We start from the raw sequence: 18,432 nt of genomic DNA on the forward strand, positions 1-18,432 counted from the left end.
TACATACAATAAAAGAATAAACGTGGGGTCAAGTTTACTCCAAGAGAGGTCTCTGGGATGAAATTGAGACATAGCAGGTATGGAGGCAGAGTGGGTACAGTGCAAAGGACATTGGATTGGGGAGTTCTTGGGCCTGAGTTCCACCTTGCCACTTGCTTGCCTGTCACCAACTCAAAGGGCTTCAGTTTCCTCATCTGTGAAAGGAGGGGAGTGGGCTCAATCACTTCTAAGGTCCTTTTCAATTCTAAATCTAGGAGTCTTTAAAGAGAAAAGCTGGGATTCACTGACTGAACCAAGGCTGGAAATAGGTAACTCCTACCTCTAGCTTGGCAAAGTCTCTTCCTGTGGAGCTGAACATGTTCCTGAAGAGTGATTTCTACCTTAGTCCTGGTCCCGTCCATCCCGAAATAGGGTATGACATTGCTATCCATCCCATTTAACTTTCCTCCCAAGGTCATCTGCTAAAAGGCAGCTATGGTGTCACAGAAAGGGTACTGAAGAACACCCAAATTCAAGTTCCACATGGCAGTTACTTACTAGCTGCATGACCCTGAGCCAAAACCACAACCTTCCTAGCCTTGGATTTCCTCATCTGTAAAAGGGATGAGTCTGGATTAGACAACAGCTAAAATTTCCTCCCAGTTCTAAAATTCTGATGTGTTGATGCGCTGTCTGGACAGCTGACTCTCTTCAGACCTTAGACATTTCTCCTGGTTTCCACAACAGCCACCTCTACTTTCTACTTCATCATTTCCCAGAGGTGTGGGGTTGGTTTCCAGAAGTAAACTACAGCTGTAGCTGTGAAGGGTAGAGTTAGTTGGTGTTACCATGAAAAACAAGAACAATCTTGACTACAGAGGGCCAATTATGAGGCACACACACCCCCACAGACAGAGGGGCTGAGTGAGGCACATGCTGTCACACTCCATCAATGTGCTGGTGTTTAAAAGAGGTTTCTATTAGGAGGGCCTGTACATATAATGTTTTAAAATCATCAATAAAACATTTTTTTAAAACAATGACAGTGAGAGCTTTCCTGCTAAAGAGCCTTCAGAGGCAAATGGAAAGAAAGCAGGACCAATTTTCAAAGGACAGATAAAAATGCACCTATATTCATGGAAGAAAGACTGGACATGGTAAATTGAGGGAACTCTTTCAAGCATGACACTAAGTTCTTGTCTCAAAACCAACCTACTGAAACCACCGCAGGGCCTTGCTGCTGGAGAATTTCCTTGAACTTTGTTGTCGTCCTTGTTTTGACCTAGATGCCACTTCCAGACACTGCCTCTCTCTTGCCCTTCAGCAACTGAGCACCTCTGAGCTGGGCTTTACCCTCCCTACTCACAATTTTTGGGTCCCCTAACCCACACTCCTCAAACCAAGAAGTCATCCCAGATCCTGCTCAGCAGCAGTCATTAAAAGAAGATAGTGGGGGTGTGGTGGTAAGGGAAGAGTACCCAACCAATGATTCAATGATTGTCTTAATAATCTGTTTCTAAGGCTGACAGATTTTACTGGCACCCCTACTGAAGAAAGCTAAAATTGCACTAAGAATGCTTTTATTTAGTGCATGTATATACCCAAGACGTTATCTGTAGCAAGCCAACACACATCGATAATAATTTTTTTATTGTTTTTGGCTACAATTGCATTAACAATTATTTGCCTAAGTTTCACCACTGATTTAAAACAGAAATCCAAATTACGGAATATTTATAACAACTTCTACATCAATTTCTCAGAGAGTGCTACCAAAAAGTATAATGGGGCAAGTGGTTTACTAAGTAAACACAGAAAATTAAACAGGAAAGATGCCTAATGTTCAGACAGTTTAAAAGAACTCAACAGTAACCTTTAACTGAAGTCCTCTATCCTTTTTGGAGGTGAAAGATATTGATCAACTCAATTTTAAAATGCATTACTTGTGGGGCAGCTAAGTGGCGCAGTGGATACAGCATCGGCCCTGGATTCAGGAGTACCTGAGTTCAAATCTGGCCTCAGACACTTGACACTTACTAGCTGTGTGACCCTGGGCAAGTCACTTAACCCCCATTGCCCCGCAAAAAAAAAAAAATGCATTACTTGTGTTGTGTCCACTAATATAGCTGACATTACATAATATTTTAGTTGGGATTTCACATTTCAAACATAAGTAAACTGGTAAATTCAAAGCCAAAAACCAAGGAGAATGGGGGTGGGGGAGGAAAAACTCTAAAACAGATGGTATCTCATTTTTTCTGAGTCCAGATAGAACACAATCCCAATGATATCAAAATTCAATTTAGTTTTTTTAAGAAATAATATGCAAACCATAAAATTGTATAACTGAAACATTCATTTTCCACTCTGAATTTCTCAAGAATATCATATTAGGCAGAAATCAGCAGACAGAAGTTTGGTCATTTTTTTTCCTACCATATTCTACAATTTTAAATTTTCTTTTAATAAAATTGACTTTATCACATTTAAGATCATCAAAGCTTTTCTACCAAGACCAGGGATTTTAAAATTTATTACATAAACTTCATGTCTAAGTATAAGGATTGTAATCTTAATTGGTGAAGAAACCTTTGCTTCATAAAACAATATCCTTAAAAAGAAAGCAATGTCAAAAGGAAAAAAGACCCCATTTTGTTTAAAAAACAAAAAAACAAAAAAACCCAGGCAGATGGTGGCTGGGTGGATAAAGCACCTACCCTGGATTCAGAAGGACCTGAGTTCAAATTCAGCCTCAGACACTTGACACTTACTAGCTGTGTGACTGGGCAAATCACTTAACCCTCACTGACCTGCAAACAAAACAAAACAAAACAAAACCCTCCCAGAAAATTTCAAATATTTCTCCACCAACTACCAATGGTACCGGAAGCACCCAAATTATTATTGCGCATTTTTGTATAAGACATTTATCTATTTCTTTCTTAAATTAAAAAATATCTTGTAGAAAGTGATGACAGAAAGAAAGGTCCCATACTAACAAAATATTTATGACAGCCCTTATTGAAGTAGGGAAAAAATGAAAACAAAGTTCTTAATGACTGGCAAGCAGCTGAATAAGTTGTGGTATATGAATTTAGTGAAATATCATTGTGCTATAGAGAATGACAAATATGAGTAAATCAGAGAAACCTGGGAAACATGTATAAAGTAAGGCAGGGCAAAACATTATCAGACCACAACTAACTACAATACTGTAAATGAAGACAACACTAAAGTACAAGAGAATTCAGATCAAACACAGCAACCAATGTTGGTTTCAGATGACTGATATTAGAACCTACTTCCTTCCTGTCTACAAAGGGCTGGTGGACTATAGGTGCTTAATGTTACATACTCCATCAGTCACAGTCACTATATCCCAGCTATTTGGGATGGTTTGGCTTAACTGAGATTTGAGGTATATTTTGTTTGTTTGGAATTGGGTGTGGGTTTGGTTGTTGGGGAGTTTTTTGTGGGGGTAGATTACTGGGAGGTATTTGTAATATAACAAAAAAATGTTTCAAAAAATAAATAAAATGCACCTAAGATTTTTATAATTCCTTTTCAAAGAATCTAAAAGTTGGAAGGTACTTTAGAGGTCATATTGTTAACTCAGTGTTAAGCAGGAATTCCTTAGTTTGGGGAACCATTAAATATCAGATATTCAATTTCTCCATTTGACAATGAAATATTTCAGAATAGCCAAGGAATACCAGGATATTGTTTGGTGAAATGGAAGAGTTTATTTACAACAACAACAACAAAATCTACCCCTTTCTGTAATGACTGCAAACAATTTTAGGTAGCATATGTTAAAGTCATGAAATAAGAATATAACAAGAAAAAAGATGACCTCAACTTCCAAAATGCTTACCAAAACACTACCATAAGGCCTCTGACAAGATAAAAAATTTTAAGGTGTTTTTTTTTAATATATGCTTTAGGAGAAATTCTGATACAAGATAACATTAACTTCAAAAGGTTAAAAAATTGTAGTCACTTCCAAATGACCATATAGAAATGGCCTTACCATACACTAACAGTGATGGAAATAATTTACTTTGGTATGCAATTATGCTACTGTTATATCATTTACATGATACATGATTTGCACAACAGTAGATTGAAGTAATTGGTTCAGGAACTGTTTACACTCACTTCCTTTATTTCTGACACTAAGTATACTAACTAGACTGCAAAGTATCCTTCAAACTCCTTTTAAAAATCTTCAGAAACAAACAAAAAAAAACATACTTGAAATTCTCTCTTAAATGTGGGCTACTCCCTTCAAATGACAGCTGAAGAATACTGGAGAATTGAGATTTTCTTGTGGTTTTCTCAAAACACAACAGATGACAAGTCTTGAATAACTCTACATACAATACAAAACCAGAAATTAACTTTCTTATAGTCTGTCGTTTAATCAAGTCACTTGATGTTTCGGTTAATCTCAGTAAGAACAAATTATCTGAGAGTTACAAAATCACTACCAATTATGTCCAAGAGCCAGCAAATTACTTTAGCTGAAAAACCCTACTCTTAGTAAGTTGATGAAAACAAATTCATTCAAAATGCAAAAGCAAACATAAAGATAGTGTTTGTTTTATTTCAGCATACTAATAAAATAAATGTCAAAAATAGTAACTATCCATTTCATCCTAAATTTTTGCAGTAATACACTTGCAAGAACTCAAAGCAAATTTTGCTAATAGTGTGATGAATTTTACAAGTAAAATCCTATCATCAATAGAAGAATCTTAGTAATTAGAGATAACTTGAAAATTTGGGGCTTAAAAATATATTATCTTCATCAGTAGATAAAATTTTAAATTCAGTATTTATATAACCTCTAACTTAATTTTTCCTATTATAAATGCACATAGCAAAAATTGAGAAAAAATTTCATTTTATCCTTTATGTAAATGCATACATTTTACCTCACTGCTAAGAAGCTTTATGGAGCCACTAACAATTCAAATCTGTGTTATTTAAAATCTGGTAGCCACTCACCATGACGTACACACAACCTTTGGAACATTATTTTGATCCAGTGCTTCTCTTATTAACTAGCCTCCAAGTCCCCTCCATCTCTCAACTACATGTACAAGTCCCCTCCATCACTCAACTGTATCGCTAGGAGAATGAGGTCGTTTCTACCATACAGTCTTAAAAGATTAAGAAGATTCAGTAGCACAAAGTCTTAAGAGTTGTGAATTCTCACATCTCATCTATTCTGAGACACCTATCACCATAGTACCTAGCTGTTCAGTCACTGATTAGAACACAAATGACGAGGATCTTTCTGCTCCATCTAAACTAGGGCAGGCAGCTTTCCTGGCAAGAGAAGCAGTTGGTTAAGGCTTGCCTGAACAAGTCTGGCCTAGACCTCTGTATCTTGCAAGCCCCCCAACCTCCCACCACCACCACCTCTTTCCTTCTTCATACATACCCAAGAATATCATCCTATTGTAAGCTTAATGAATCTAAGCCTCAATACCTGGGAGTTTGGAGCCTTCCAGAATTGCATTTCCCTAAAATAACTTATGGAGGATCAAAGGACAACCAGGTTCAGAGAGCTGGGAGCCAGCCAGGGAGCTATTAGAGCCAGGGCAGAGTGTGCCACTGAGACAATCACTTTCATTGGCAACAGTTTCTAAACAGTAGAAGGATCATTCAGGAACCACCTCCGCCGGCCCCACACGCCCCTGCCCTGGGGTGCCCACTCGGGAGTCCCGGGATGGGGAGGACGCCGTGCCCGTGGAGGAGTGGGGGCTGGAGGAGGGGGACGGCTCTTCCCCGCCCGCGGTGCCAAGGGCGGCTCCCCGCCTGGCCCCACCACGCAGAGCAGTCTCCAATACCCACCCCCCGGCGATCTCCCCCGCCCACCCTGGAGGGAGCCCGATCTCCGCCTGCAGCCGCGGCCCGGCCGAGCTGACAGCGCCGCCGGCGTCCCTGAGCCCCGTTCCGACCCCAGGGAGGATGCTTCCCCCGGAGAAGCCGTCCAGGTGACAAGCCTGGGCCAAGGAGAGAAAGGCCGCTCGGCTCAGAGCCCGGGGCCTCCGTAGGACTACCCTCCCCCTCACCGAAAGAGGCCTCCGGCCCCCACCCCGACCCCCGGCCGTGCCCGGCGCCCCCGCGCCAACTCAGCCCTCCCGCCGGGCCGGCCTCTGCCCCGCCCGCCCCAGGAGCCCAGCCGCCCCCGGCCCGACCCTGGGGACGTCCGCTCCGCTAGCCGGAGCCTCGGGCCCCGCGGGAACCACAGCGGATACCTGGATCTGGCCGTGCTTGTGACCCCAGGTGCGGCAGGCGCGGTCCCCTCCCGCTGGCGCCGAGTAGCTCCTCTCCCCACCGGCCGCGGCTCCTTCTCTCTTTCCCAGGAGCGGGAGGGTGGAGGGGTGCGGGAGGGGAGGGGGGGAGGGGGGAGGCGGGGAGCAGAGGGGCGGCAGGAGGCGAACCGGAACTACTAGGGCCGGCCCCGCCCTCGGCCCGAAGCCAGCCCAGCACCCTGACCTCCAATAGGACAAGCTGGGAGAAGGAGAGGAGGGTTGCACAGAACTGCTTCCGGGTGGCCACCGCGCCAGTCTTCCCTAGCAACCGCGTGGGGTTGCTAAGCGGAAGTACCTCGGAAAACCTCAACCACCCCCCGCCCCTGCTTTTCCTTTCTGAGTAGCTCAACGAAGGGTCCTCTCCGTTCTACAGACTCCCTTCTTCACTCTGCTTACAATGACAGCGCCCCGCCTTTATTCCCCTCAGCTGCGAACTCACAAGAGGAGAAGATTACACGCGCGCGCGTTCTCATCTACAGATCTAATCACCTCGACCTTCTTTATCCCTCCACCTACCCCCACTACAACGGGACCCTCCATCTCTGACTCTCCCCTGCTCTTCCTGGCCCGCGTGGGCCCATCCCAGACCCGGTGCTGCTCCTCCCCACGATGGCCCTTATCCCTCGAAGTCTTTCCACGCGGTATAGCAAGCATCTCCCTCTAGTGGGCGTACCGCTGTATTTCAACCAGACGAAAAAACAAAACAAAACACCTTTCCTTTCAGATGGTTTGAGATCCTCATTCACATCTTCCCCCTTGACAATTCCAGAGGCTGAAAAGTGGGAACTGTTTTTAAGTCTTCATCTATCTTCTTCTGGTCAGAAAGTATCAATAACATTTCTTTGCTGAGATTTTGGGGCAAATATGATGAGAAGGTAGCCAATAGAAATAGGAAAGGATTGAAAAAACAGGTTTTTTACAACTCTGAAGGGGAGAAATGGGGAAAAGTTTAAGGGGCATACCAAGCTTAGGATGATGACAATTCCCATGCCTAAAATTTCAATTATACCTGCCCTGATGTGATATTGGAAGAAAAGTGTGGATAGAGGTTACTATTTCTTCTTATATGCCTTTGCAGAGCCTGCTACCTATACTGAAAAGCACTCCCTTACTCACCTCCTCTACTTAGAATCCTAGTTTTCTTCAAAGCTCAGCGGCTAGTGTCTTCTCCACAAATAGCTTGTATTTACCTTAGATTTTCTTTGTATCTTGTTTTTTTGTAGGGCAATTGGGGTTAAGTGACTTGCCCAAGGTCACACAGCTAGTAAGTGTTAAGTGTCTGAGGCTGGATTTGAACTCAGGTCCTCCTGAATCCAAGGCCAGTGCTTTATCCACTACAACACCTAGCCGCGCCGCCGCCCCCCCCCCATTTTCTTTGTATCTTAATTAGTGAAAGAAGTTTTCCTTACCAGTTCGATAATACTTAGTTCCAGGCAAAAACAAGCTACGTGTGTAAAAGCATATATCTACATATATAAGTATATATTTTCTTTCTGTAGATATATATGTATATAATATTATGCATATATGTACAAATGAAGACAAATTAGGTTTATATATTAACTATGTATATTGTGTACATATATGTACATGCACATATATATACTTACATATACACATAGACTACTTATATTTTACAAACATCATTTGTGTAAATATTAACTATATTTGTATATGTGTGCACATATATGTATGTGTGTATGTATGCATATGGGTGTGTATATATAGTTTCCCTGATAAAGTGTCATCTCTTCTGGTAGAGAGGACTGTTTTGATTTGTCCTATTTCTCCAGCACCTAGAGCAGAGCCTAGTGGCTAGTAAGCACTTATTAAATGATTGTTAATTAATTCAAGTATGAGAATTGGAAATATTAGGGGTATTTTAGAAGAGAATCCATTTAAAATGAAACTAAATATCTTTAGAAAGAAGAGTGGAGTATTAGAAAATTCTCTGCCTTTTTCACTCATTCTACTACACCCTTAGGAATGCAAATCCAAATCACTGATTTGCAGCCTATAGTGGAAATCTAGACAAAGCAGTGTCCATTCGAATATTATTTCCTGAATTTGTTTTACATTGTCTGCCAGTAAGAGTATTTGCATCATCAGACACTATATTTTTGTTTGGTCACATTAACCTATCCAAGGGCTTCCAAGTGGACTCAGAATCATCCTACCATTGTCTACCTCAGATTGGGACAGAAGAAAATGAGTCTATATGAATTCTGGGTAATTTAAAAGAAACAGCAGGATTATTGTCTTCCTGTACCCATGAGTCATCGTTAAACTGACTCACTGTGGACTATAAGACTACAGGAAGACATATAATAACTGGCACCTAATGCCAAATCAGAGAAATCTTTAGGAAAGAACTTCAAAACTATGTCAATGCTAGCACATTTATACTTACCCAGACTACTTTCCCTGACACTTCTGCAAATATTCGTGTTCCATATGAAAAGTAACACTAGCACATTCACTCACTATTAATTTTCTGCTTTTTACTTTTGCTAAAGGTACCTAGCTGAAACTGACAAATGAATTCAGCATAATATAATGGAGCTTTTTTTTAGTGCTAACAATTTGAAACAAAAGTTTTTGCTCATTAAAAAACAAAAACAAAACAAAAAAATAAATTAAAAAACATTTTAAAAATTAAATTAAATTTTAAAAAAAAGCTTTGGCTCAGCTATCTCAATTGTCAGCACAATCAATCACCCAACAAGTATTTATTACTAAGCACTTAACTGTCTTAGTTGCTGGGGATACATGTCTGAAAAAAAAATCCCTATCTGCAAGGAGTTCACATTCTGTGACAACAAATGTGTGTTTATTTTTATATATGCATATATACATTCAATAAATATAAAGATAATAAATACAACTACATACAAATTAGCTAAATACATGGAGTTTTGGAGAGAGAGCACTAGCATTTGGGTGGCTTAAACTGTCTTAAAGGAAGAGACTCTAAAGCAGAGAGTTAGGGAAGGAATGCATTCCAGGCACAGGAGATAGTCATGCAAAGGCATGGAGACAGGAGATGAGCACATGTTCAATTAATATGAGTCAAATGAAAAAGGAGGATCCTTGTAGTCAAGGCTTTGAAGTCAAGAAAACTTGTGTTCCAATCCCAGTCTGATACCACTGGTTGTTTGACCAAGGCTGTCACTTAACTTCTTACTATTCTATTGCAATTCTCTAAGCCTGTTAGTTGCCCAAAAAAAATTTTTTTTAAAGTTCTGACCTTCATTGTATAGTGAATTTTTTCACCTAAGAATTGCCTAGATCAAAGAAATTACAAGTCCAATCCCTATCCCTAAAGTGGAAACAAATTTTAGATTACAGGAAAGATATCCAAGACGGAAAACATCATCTTCCCCACAAAACCTGACCTTTCTTTGAACACCGCTATTTCGATTAATAGTACCACCATCTTGCCAGTCCTCCAACTTGAAACACTAAGACTCATCTCTGACTTTCTACTTTGCTTCAGTTTCAATCAATTGCTAAGTTCTATCTCCTCTTTCTTCATAGCTTCTTTTCAATCATACTCTCCCACTTCCACCATCCTAATTTAAGCTCTGATCTACACACTGGAGAGAGATAGAGACTTAGAGAAGACAGGACCACCTGTGTGCATGGAACTCACAGTCCAGTGGAGATATATTTACAAAGATTATTAATACAAAATAATATACAAGTGCAGTTGAAAGTTACAACACAACGAAAGAACTGATGGTGTCTGAACACAGATTGAAGCATAATTTTTTTAGTTCCTTTTTCTAAAGTTTTTTTTTTGTCTGTTTTCTTTCACAACCTAATGTGGAAATGTTTTACATGACTACACATGTATAACTTATATTGAATTGCTTGAGTTCTTAAGGAGGGTGGGGAGGGAGGGAGGAAGAGAATTTGGAACACAAAGTTTTAAAAATCTATGTTAAGGGGGGCAGCTAGGTGGTGCGGTGGATAAAGCACCAGCCCTGGATTCGGGAGTTCCTGAGTTCAAATCCGGCATTAGACACTTGAAACTTACTGGCTGTGTGACCCTGGGCAAGTCACTTAACCCCCATTGCCCCCCACACAAAAAAAATCTATATTAAAATTTGGTTTTACATGTAATTTGGGAAAAAATAAAATTCTAGATAAATGAAAAAAAAATAAAGTTACAACACAAGTGCCATGAAGAATAGGAGGGGGCAGAGGAAGAGCTAGTATTGACTGGAAAGCAAGGAAAAGAGAGAAATGAGGGGAGGCTTCATGAAAGAGATGAAATGAGCTATAAAAATGAAGAGGAATTCAACAGATGAAAAAGGGGTGCAAAAATGTTATAGGAACAGGAAATAGGGAATAAAACCATAGAAGCAGGAGGTAGAATGGCATACTTTAAAAAGCAAAGGATTGGGGGCAGCTAGGTGGAGCAGTGGATAGAACACCGGCCCTGGAATCAGGAGTACCTGAGTTCAAATCCGGCCTCAGATGCTTAACACTTACTAGCTGTGTGACCCTGGGCAAGTCACTTAACCCCAATTGCCTCACTAAAAATTAAAAAAAAAAAAAAGCAAAGGATTGGGGCAGCTAGGTGGTACAGTAGATAAAGCACTGGCCTTGGATTCAGGAGAATCTGAGTTCAAATCCTGTCTCAGACCCTTAACACTTACTAGCTGTGTGACCCTGGGCAAGTCACTTAGCCCTAATTGCCTCACAAAAAAAAAAAAAAAAAAGCAAACGATTTAGAGTTGGAGGACCTGGGTTTAAATCCTACCTCTGATATGTATTATGTGCATTACTTTGAACAAATCACTTAGCCTCATTGAGTTTTATTTTTCTCCTTTATAGAAGGAGGTTATTTAAGAAGGCCTCTAAGATCCCTTCCATCTCTAAATCTATGATTTCATGAAAGTTATGAATAATTGTCCACAGTCACAAGCCTTATCAGCACCTTAACTAGAATCCAGACGGCTTGATTGAATCTAATATTCCTTCCCCCAAACTAGTGCCCACTGGATTTTAAATGCCTTAGGATATGTACGTGTGACTGTGTTTCATTCATATTTCTATCCCCACTTATGAGCACAGTGTTCTGCATATACACATATAGTAGGTGTTGTCAAATGGGATGACTCATTTAAGCCAATAAATTCTTGCACATAATTTTAGCACTGTCTCTGGAGTCAAAAGACGTGAGTTCAAAATCCACTTCTAATATTTACTATTTGTGTGACCTTGGGCAAGGCAGGTTAGGTCCCTAGGTCTCAGCTTCCTCATTTATAAAATGAAGAGTGAAGCCATACAGCTACTGAGGTCCCCTTCAGCTCTATAATCCTATGCTCAAATTCTGACTAGTTTTGGCATAGCCACACATGTAATCCCTGCAACTAGGAAAGACCTTAAGGCAGGTGGATCCCTTGAACTCAAGAGTTCTGAATTGCAGTTGAGCTAAAGCTTAATGGGTTTCCACACTAATTAGTTCTGGCACCAACAAGGAAAGCCCCCAGGTTTGGGGTTAAGGGGGATACTAGGTTGCCTAAGGACAGGTGAACTAATCTAAGTCAGAAACTAAGCAGGTTGAAGCTTCCATGACCATCAGCAGTGAGACTAGGTTTGTAAGTGGTTTGCTTTGTAAGGGGCTAAAATTCTAGCTATACTATCTAAAATCTAAGGAGTAGTCGCCAATAAATTACAAGCTTTAGCAAGAGTATTTAAGTGTTTAAGTATTTATTAAAGAGCATTAGGATAGGGGCGGCTAGGGGGCGCAGTGGATAAAGCGCTGGCCCTGGAGTCAGGAGTACCTGAGTTCAAATCTGGCCTCAGACACTTAACACTTACTAGCTGTGTGACCCTGGGCAAGTCACTTAACCCCAATTGCCTCACTAAAAAAAAAAAGAGCATTAGGATCAGAGAGAAAGGTAAAAATCTAACTATTTCTAAGAGACCCACCCCATCATGCCAGCCACCATGGCGAGGTCAGGAACCAAAAGAGGAAAAAGCCCTCTCTCAGCATCCACTTCCTACTTCCTGTCTTCCCCCCAGAAATGGGAGGCTCCTCAAGGTGATTGGCTGGTAGCCTTGATAGACAGTACCCACAAGCAAACATTACCTCCTGATGCCAAGGACCTTGACCACATGGCTTGCCCTCAGAGGCCTTCTCCTCATGGCAGAGCTTTCCTACAGTAAGTCTCCAGCAGATGGCATCATTCCAATAGTTACAACTTCACTTTTAGCCTGGGTGATAAGGAGAACCAGGGTCCTGATCCTAGTCCCCTAAAATCCAAAATTAAAACATCAATAAATTTTTTCTACTAAATGGAAAACATTAGATATTATTAAATAAATTAAAATATTCTAAAAAATCAAAATATTCATTCATAAAGTCTTCTAGCCTTTTTCTCCCTTACAGCGTTTTGTTTTGGTTTTGTTTTTTTAATGTGGAGGGAGAGGTTGCCCTTCTTACTAAATCTGTACTGGGAATAAAACCTGGAAGTCTTTTGGAAAGCTCCAAGAAACAACTCAGGGATAATCTTTGTTTTGTTTTTTTTGTTTTTTGTTTTGTTTTTTTAAGTGAGGCAATTGGGGTTAAGTGACTTGCCCAGGGTCACACAGCTAGTAAGTGTCAAGTGTCTGAAGCCGGATTTGAACTCAGGTACTCCTGAATCCAGGGCCGGCGCTTTATCCACTGCACCACCTAGCTGCCCCAGAACCTAGTACTATGAATCATGGAAATTGTATAGATTACTGTAGAGCCTACTTTTTTTTTTGTGGGGCAATGAGGGTTAAAGTGACTTGCCCAGGGTCACACAGCTAGTAAGTGTCAAGTGTCTGAGGCCATGTTTGAACTCAGGTCCTTCTGAATCCAGGATAGGTGCTTTATCCACTGTGCCACCTAGCTGCTCCCCTACCTTCTCAAACTGTGGGTATGGGGTCGAGTAACTGAATGTGTGTGGGGGGGTCCCAAAAAATTTGGCAACAGTAAATAGTTACCTATTTTATATATGCTTATATGCCAGGGATCCTGCAAAAAATTCTCTGGCAAAAAGGGGTTGAGAGTGGAAAACATTTAAGAAACCCTGCTGCAGTGAAGAGTGTAGGTAAAGGGAAGAAATGGTTTAAAGAATGCTGTGGGGGGCAGCTAGGTGGCACAGTGGATAAAGCACTGACCCTGGAGTCAGGAAGACCTGAGTTCAAATCCTGCTTCAGACACTTGACACTTACTAGCTGTGTGACCCTGGGCAAGTCACTTAACCCTCATTGCCCCACCAAAAAAAAAAAAAAAGAATGCTGTGTCTCTCAAGAGGCTTTTTGTTCATTCATTCAAACATGTCCAACTCTTCCTTTTAATTTCATGGCTGCAGTTGCTATCTACAGTGATCTTTGAGCTCAGTAATATAAACTCTGACACTGCTTCCATTTCTTCTCCCTCTATTTTCCTGGGGACCAGTTGCCTAGATCTTAATTTTAAAAAACAAAACCAGTTTTTACACTCTCTTCTTTCACCCTCATTAAAAGGCTTCTTAATTTTTCTTCACTTTCTTCCATCAGAGTAGTATCATCTGCATTTCTAAGAGAGTTGATATTTCTCCTGGCAACTTTAACTCCAGCTTTGATTTGTCTAGCCTGGCATATCATGTGATACTCTGCATATAAGTCAAATAATTTGACAATAAACAGCTTTGTCCTACTCCTTTCCCAATCTCAAAAACCAATCAATTTTTCCATATTCAGCCCTGACTATTGCTTCTTGGCCCAAATACAGGTTCCTCAGGAGACAAGTAAGATGACTTGGTACTCCCATCTCTTTGAGGATTTGCCAAAGGTTTTAGTATAGTCAATGAAACTGAAGTAGATGTTTTTCTGGAACTCCTTTGCTTTCTCTATAATCCAGCATTTGTTGGCAATTTGGTCTCTAGTTCTTCTACCTCATTAAAAACCAGCTTGCACTTCTGGTAATTCTCTGAAGCCTAGTTTACAGAATCTTAAGCATAACCTTGCTGGTTATGAAATGAGTTCAAAGGTAATTGTTTGGTAATTTGAATATTCCTTGCATTGCCCTTCTTTAGGATTGAGACATAAATTGATCTTTTCCAATCCAGTAGTCACTGTTGGGATTGTCAAAATTGCTAGCATATTGAGTACAACAGTTTTACAGCATCATGTTTTAGGTTTTTAAATAGCTTAGCTGGAATTCCATAACTTCCACTAGCCTTGTTTTTAACAGTGCTTCCTAAGACCTACTTGACTTCATTCCCAAGGATGTATGTATTATTCTCAAGAGGCTATGGCGGGGGAAGCTAGGTGGCACACTGGATAAAGCACCAGCCCTGGATTCAGGAGGACCTGAGTTCAAATCTGACCTCAAACACTTGATACTTACTAGCTGTGTGACCCTGGGCAAGTCACTTAACCCTCATTGCCCTGCAAAAAAGCCAAACAAACAAACAAACAAAAACAAAAAAACACTTATAAATAAAAATAATTCTTTGGGGCAGCTAGGTGCCACAGTGAATAGAGTACTGGCCCTGGATTCAGGAGGACCTGAGTTCAAATCTGGCCTCAGGTCCTTGACACTTATTAGCTGTGTGACCCTGGGCAAGTCACTTAACCCCAATTGCCTCACCAAAAAAAAAAAAAAGAAAAAAAAAGAGGCTATGGCAAGGGGGGCGGCGGCAGGGGGGAGGGGGGAGTAGGAGGCACAGTGGATAAAGCAGGAGGAGCTGAGTTCAAATCCAGCCTCAGACACTTGACATTTACTAGTTGTGTAGCCCTGGGCAAGTCATAACCCTCATTGTCCTGCCAAAAACAAAAAACAAACAAAACAAAGAAAAAAGAGGCTATGGCAAATCTTCTCTGTGTCAATAAAACCATTATATTGTGGAGCCATTTGAGCCTGAATCTCTTAAGGAGGAGTCAAAGACTTTTCTTCTGAAAGTGTCAGATGCTGAAATGCCTAGGTTCTACCCTTGGAGTTGAGCCAACATCCCCATGTTTAAATTGTCACATGAGTTATATTTAGGAAGAAATACCTATCACTCATAGGGGGTGCCTACAAGAATGTAGAAAGGCCTGATTACATGACCTCCACAATTTGCTTTAATAGTTTATTCACCTACTAAAGATAGTATATGAAGCATGGTCCAGTAGTGTCAGACTCAAATAGAAACAGGGCCACTGAACAATACAAAATGATCCCTCCAGGCTACAGATTAACTTAGTTTTTTTGTTATTGTTTTTTTGGTGAGGCAATTGGGGTTAAGTGATTTGCCCAGGGTCACACAGCTAGTAAGTATTAAGTATCTGAGCCTGGATTTGAACTCAGGTACTCCTGAATCCAAGGCCAGTGCTCTATCTACTGCGCCACCTAGCTGCCCCAGATTAACTTAGTTTTTAAATGTAATGTTATCTATTTTATTGTATTTAAATTTTTTTGCTAAATATTTCCCAATTCTATTTTAAAATATTTTATTTTTTTTTAATTTTTTTTTTAGTGAGGCAATTGGGGTTAAGTGACTTGCCCACGGTGACACAGCTAGTAAGTGTTAAGTGTCTGAGGCCGGATTTGAACTCAGGTACTCCTGACTCCAGGGCCAGTGCTCTATCCACTGCGCCACCTAGCTGCCCCTTTTATTTATTTTTAATGTTCATTTTTTTAAATGTTGAGTTCCAAATTCTCTTCCAGTCCCTCCCCCACCCACAGAAAAGACAAGCAATATGATACCCATTATACATGTGAAGTCATGCAAAATATATTTCTATATTAGTCATATTGAAAAAAACCCCACAAAAACAAGAAAAATAAAGTGAAAAAAGTATGCTTCAATCTGCCCTCAGAATCTGTCAGAGTTCTCTCTGGAGGTGGATAAAATTTTTTATCATGAGTACTATGGAATTGTCTCAGGATCATTATATTGATCAGAGTAGCTAAGTCTTTCACAGTTGATCATTGTTACAATATTGCTGTTACTGTATATACTGGTGTACTGGTTCTATTCATTTTACATCAGTTCATATAAGTCTTCCCAGGTTTTTCTGAAACCACCCCCCCTTGTCATTTCTTATAGCACAATAGTATTCCATCATAATTATATGCTATAACTTCTTTAGCTATTCCCCAGTTGATGGACATCTCCTCAATTTCTGATTCTTTGCCATCACAAAAAGAGCTGCTATAAATATTTTTCTACATATGGGTCCTTTTCCCTTTTTGCTCAATCTCTCTGAAATACAGACCTGGTAGTTGTATTGCTGGGTCAAAGGGTATGCACAGTTTCATAGCCTTTTTTGACATAGTTCCAAATTGTTCTCCAGAATTATTGGACTAGTTCATAACACAACAGTGCATTAGTATCTGTGTTTTCCTACATCCCTTCCAGCATTTGTACATTTCTGCTATTCTTGACTACATTGGTTTTATTTATACAAGAAAATTTTAATTTTAAATAAAATAATCAAAATTATCCTTTTTAAGCTTCAATATAGTTTAAAGTTTAATAATGCTGTCTCCTTCCTTTATATCTTTTTTCTCTGATTTCTTTAAAATTCCTGAACTTTTGTTCTTCCAAATGAACTTTGTTAGTATTTTTTTAACTCAGTAAGATAATTTTGTAATAATTTAATTAGGATGGCATAAACAAATAAATTGGGTAAAATTTTCATTTTTTTTATTATATTGGCTTTACCTACCAATGGACAATAAATATTGCTCCAATTATTTAAAATTGACTTTATTTGTATAAAAAGTGTTTTATGGGCAGGTAGGTGGTATAGTGGATAAAGCAACAGCCCTGGATTCAGGAGTACCTGAGTTCAAATCCAGCCTCAGACACTTGACACTTAACTATCTGTGTGACCCTGGGCAAATCACTTAACCCCAATTGCCTCACTAAAAAAACAAAACAAAACAAAAAAACCCAACTATTTCCCTCCATCCTAATCCCTTCCATAGATATTTACTCTATTTTCTATCTTCTTTTTACCTATTCCTCCTAAAAAGTGTTTTACTTCTGACTATCCTCTCCCCTGCTCTGCACTCCTTTTTTTTACCCTTCCTTCCTTATCCTCTTCCCCTCCTACTTTCCTGTAGGGTTAAATAGATTACTCCTCCCAACTGGGTATGAATGTTATTCCCTCCATGAGCCCACTCTGATGAGATTAAGGTCTTTGAGCTAATTCTGTGTTCTAAATTTTTCTTCCTCCCTCCCTCCCTCCTCAACCCTCCCTATGAGATCAAGCAATTCAATATGTCATACTTGTGCAGTAATGCAGAACATCTTCATCTTCCTTGAAAGTGTTTTGCTTTTTACTGCTCTCTCCCCCAATCTGCCCTTCCCTCCTTCCCCTCTTCCACCCCCCCTTATCTCCCTTCCCTCCCTCAGAGCAAAAATATATTACTATACCTACTTGAATATGTATGTTAGTCCTTTGAGCCAATTCTGATGATATTAAGGTTCACTCACTCCCCAACTCCTTCCCCCTTTTCTCCTCCCCTCCATAAGCTTTTTTCTTGTTTCCTTCATGTGAACTACCTCTCCCCAGATCATCTCTCCCCTTCCCCCTCCCCCAGTCTATTCCTCCTACACCTCAACCCTATTTTAAAGATGTCATCATGGGTTAGTTAGGTGGCACAGTGGACAAAGCACCAGCCCTGGACCCAGGAGGCCTCAAGCCCAAATCCAGCCACAGACATAAGACACCCCAACCTTTCTGCCCCACAAAGAACAAAACATAAATGCTTTACAGATATCATCCCTTCATATTCAATTCAGACCTGTGTCTTCTGTGAATTCCTTACTGAGATAGTTCTTATGAATTTGAAGTATTATCTTCCCATGTAGGAATGTAAACATTTTGATCTTTTAGTATCCCTCATGAAGTCTTTTTCCTGTTTACCTTTTTATGCTTCTTGAGGGTCTTGTATTTGAAAGTCAAATTTTCTTTTCAGTTCAGGTATTTTCATCACAAATGCCTGAAAGACTTCTTTTTAATTGAAATCCCATTTTTTCCTCTAAAAGATTATGAAAAGTTTTGCTGGGTATGTGATTTTTGGCTGTAGTCCCAGTTCTTTTTCCCTCTGTAATATCATATTCCATGCCCTTTGGTCCTTTAATGTAGAAGCTGCTAGATCTTGCTT

The 18,432-nt window shown here is 40.2% G+C and overlaps 1 protein-coding gene across 13 annotated transcripts in view; it reads right to left on the reverse strand.

Annotated features, from left to right (window-relative positions):
- The window catches only part of CSNK1G1 (casein kinase 1 gamma 1), a 248,881-nt gene extending 242,504 nt beyond the window's left edge, over positions 1–6,377 (reverse strand). For all 13 annotated transcript variants that reach the window (XM_043983282.1, XM_043983279.1, XM_043983275.1 and 10 more), the window contains exon 1: positions 6,249–6,377. The gene's annotated coding sequence lies outside the window, so the exon portion shown is untranslated. The remainder of the gene's footprint in view (positions 1–6,248) is intronic.
- Between the last annotated feature and the right edge of the window lie 12,055 nt (positions 6,378–18,432).

The sequence above is a fragment of the Dromiciops gliroides genome, chromosome 2 (genome assembly GCF_019393635.1).
Source record: "Dromiciops gliroides isolate mDroGli1 chromosome 2, mDroGli1.pri, whole genome shotgun sequence".
Classification (NCBI taxonomy): domain Eukaryota; kingdom Metazoa; phylum Chordata; class Mammalia; order Microbiotheria; family Microbiotheriidae; genus Dromiciops; species Dromiciops gliroides.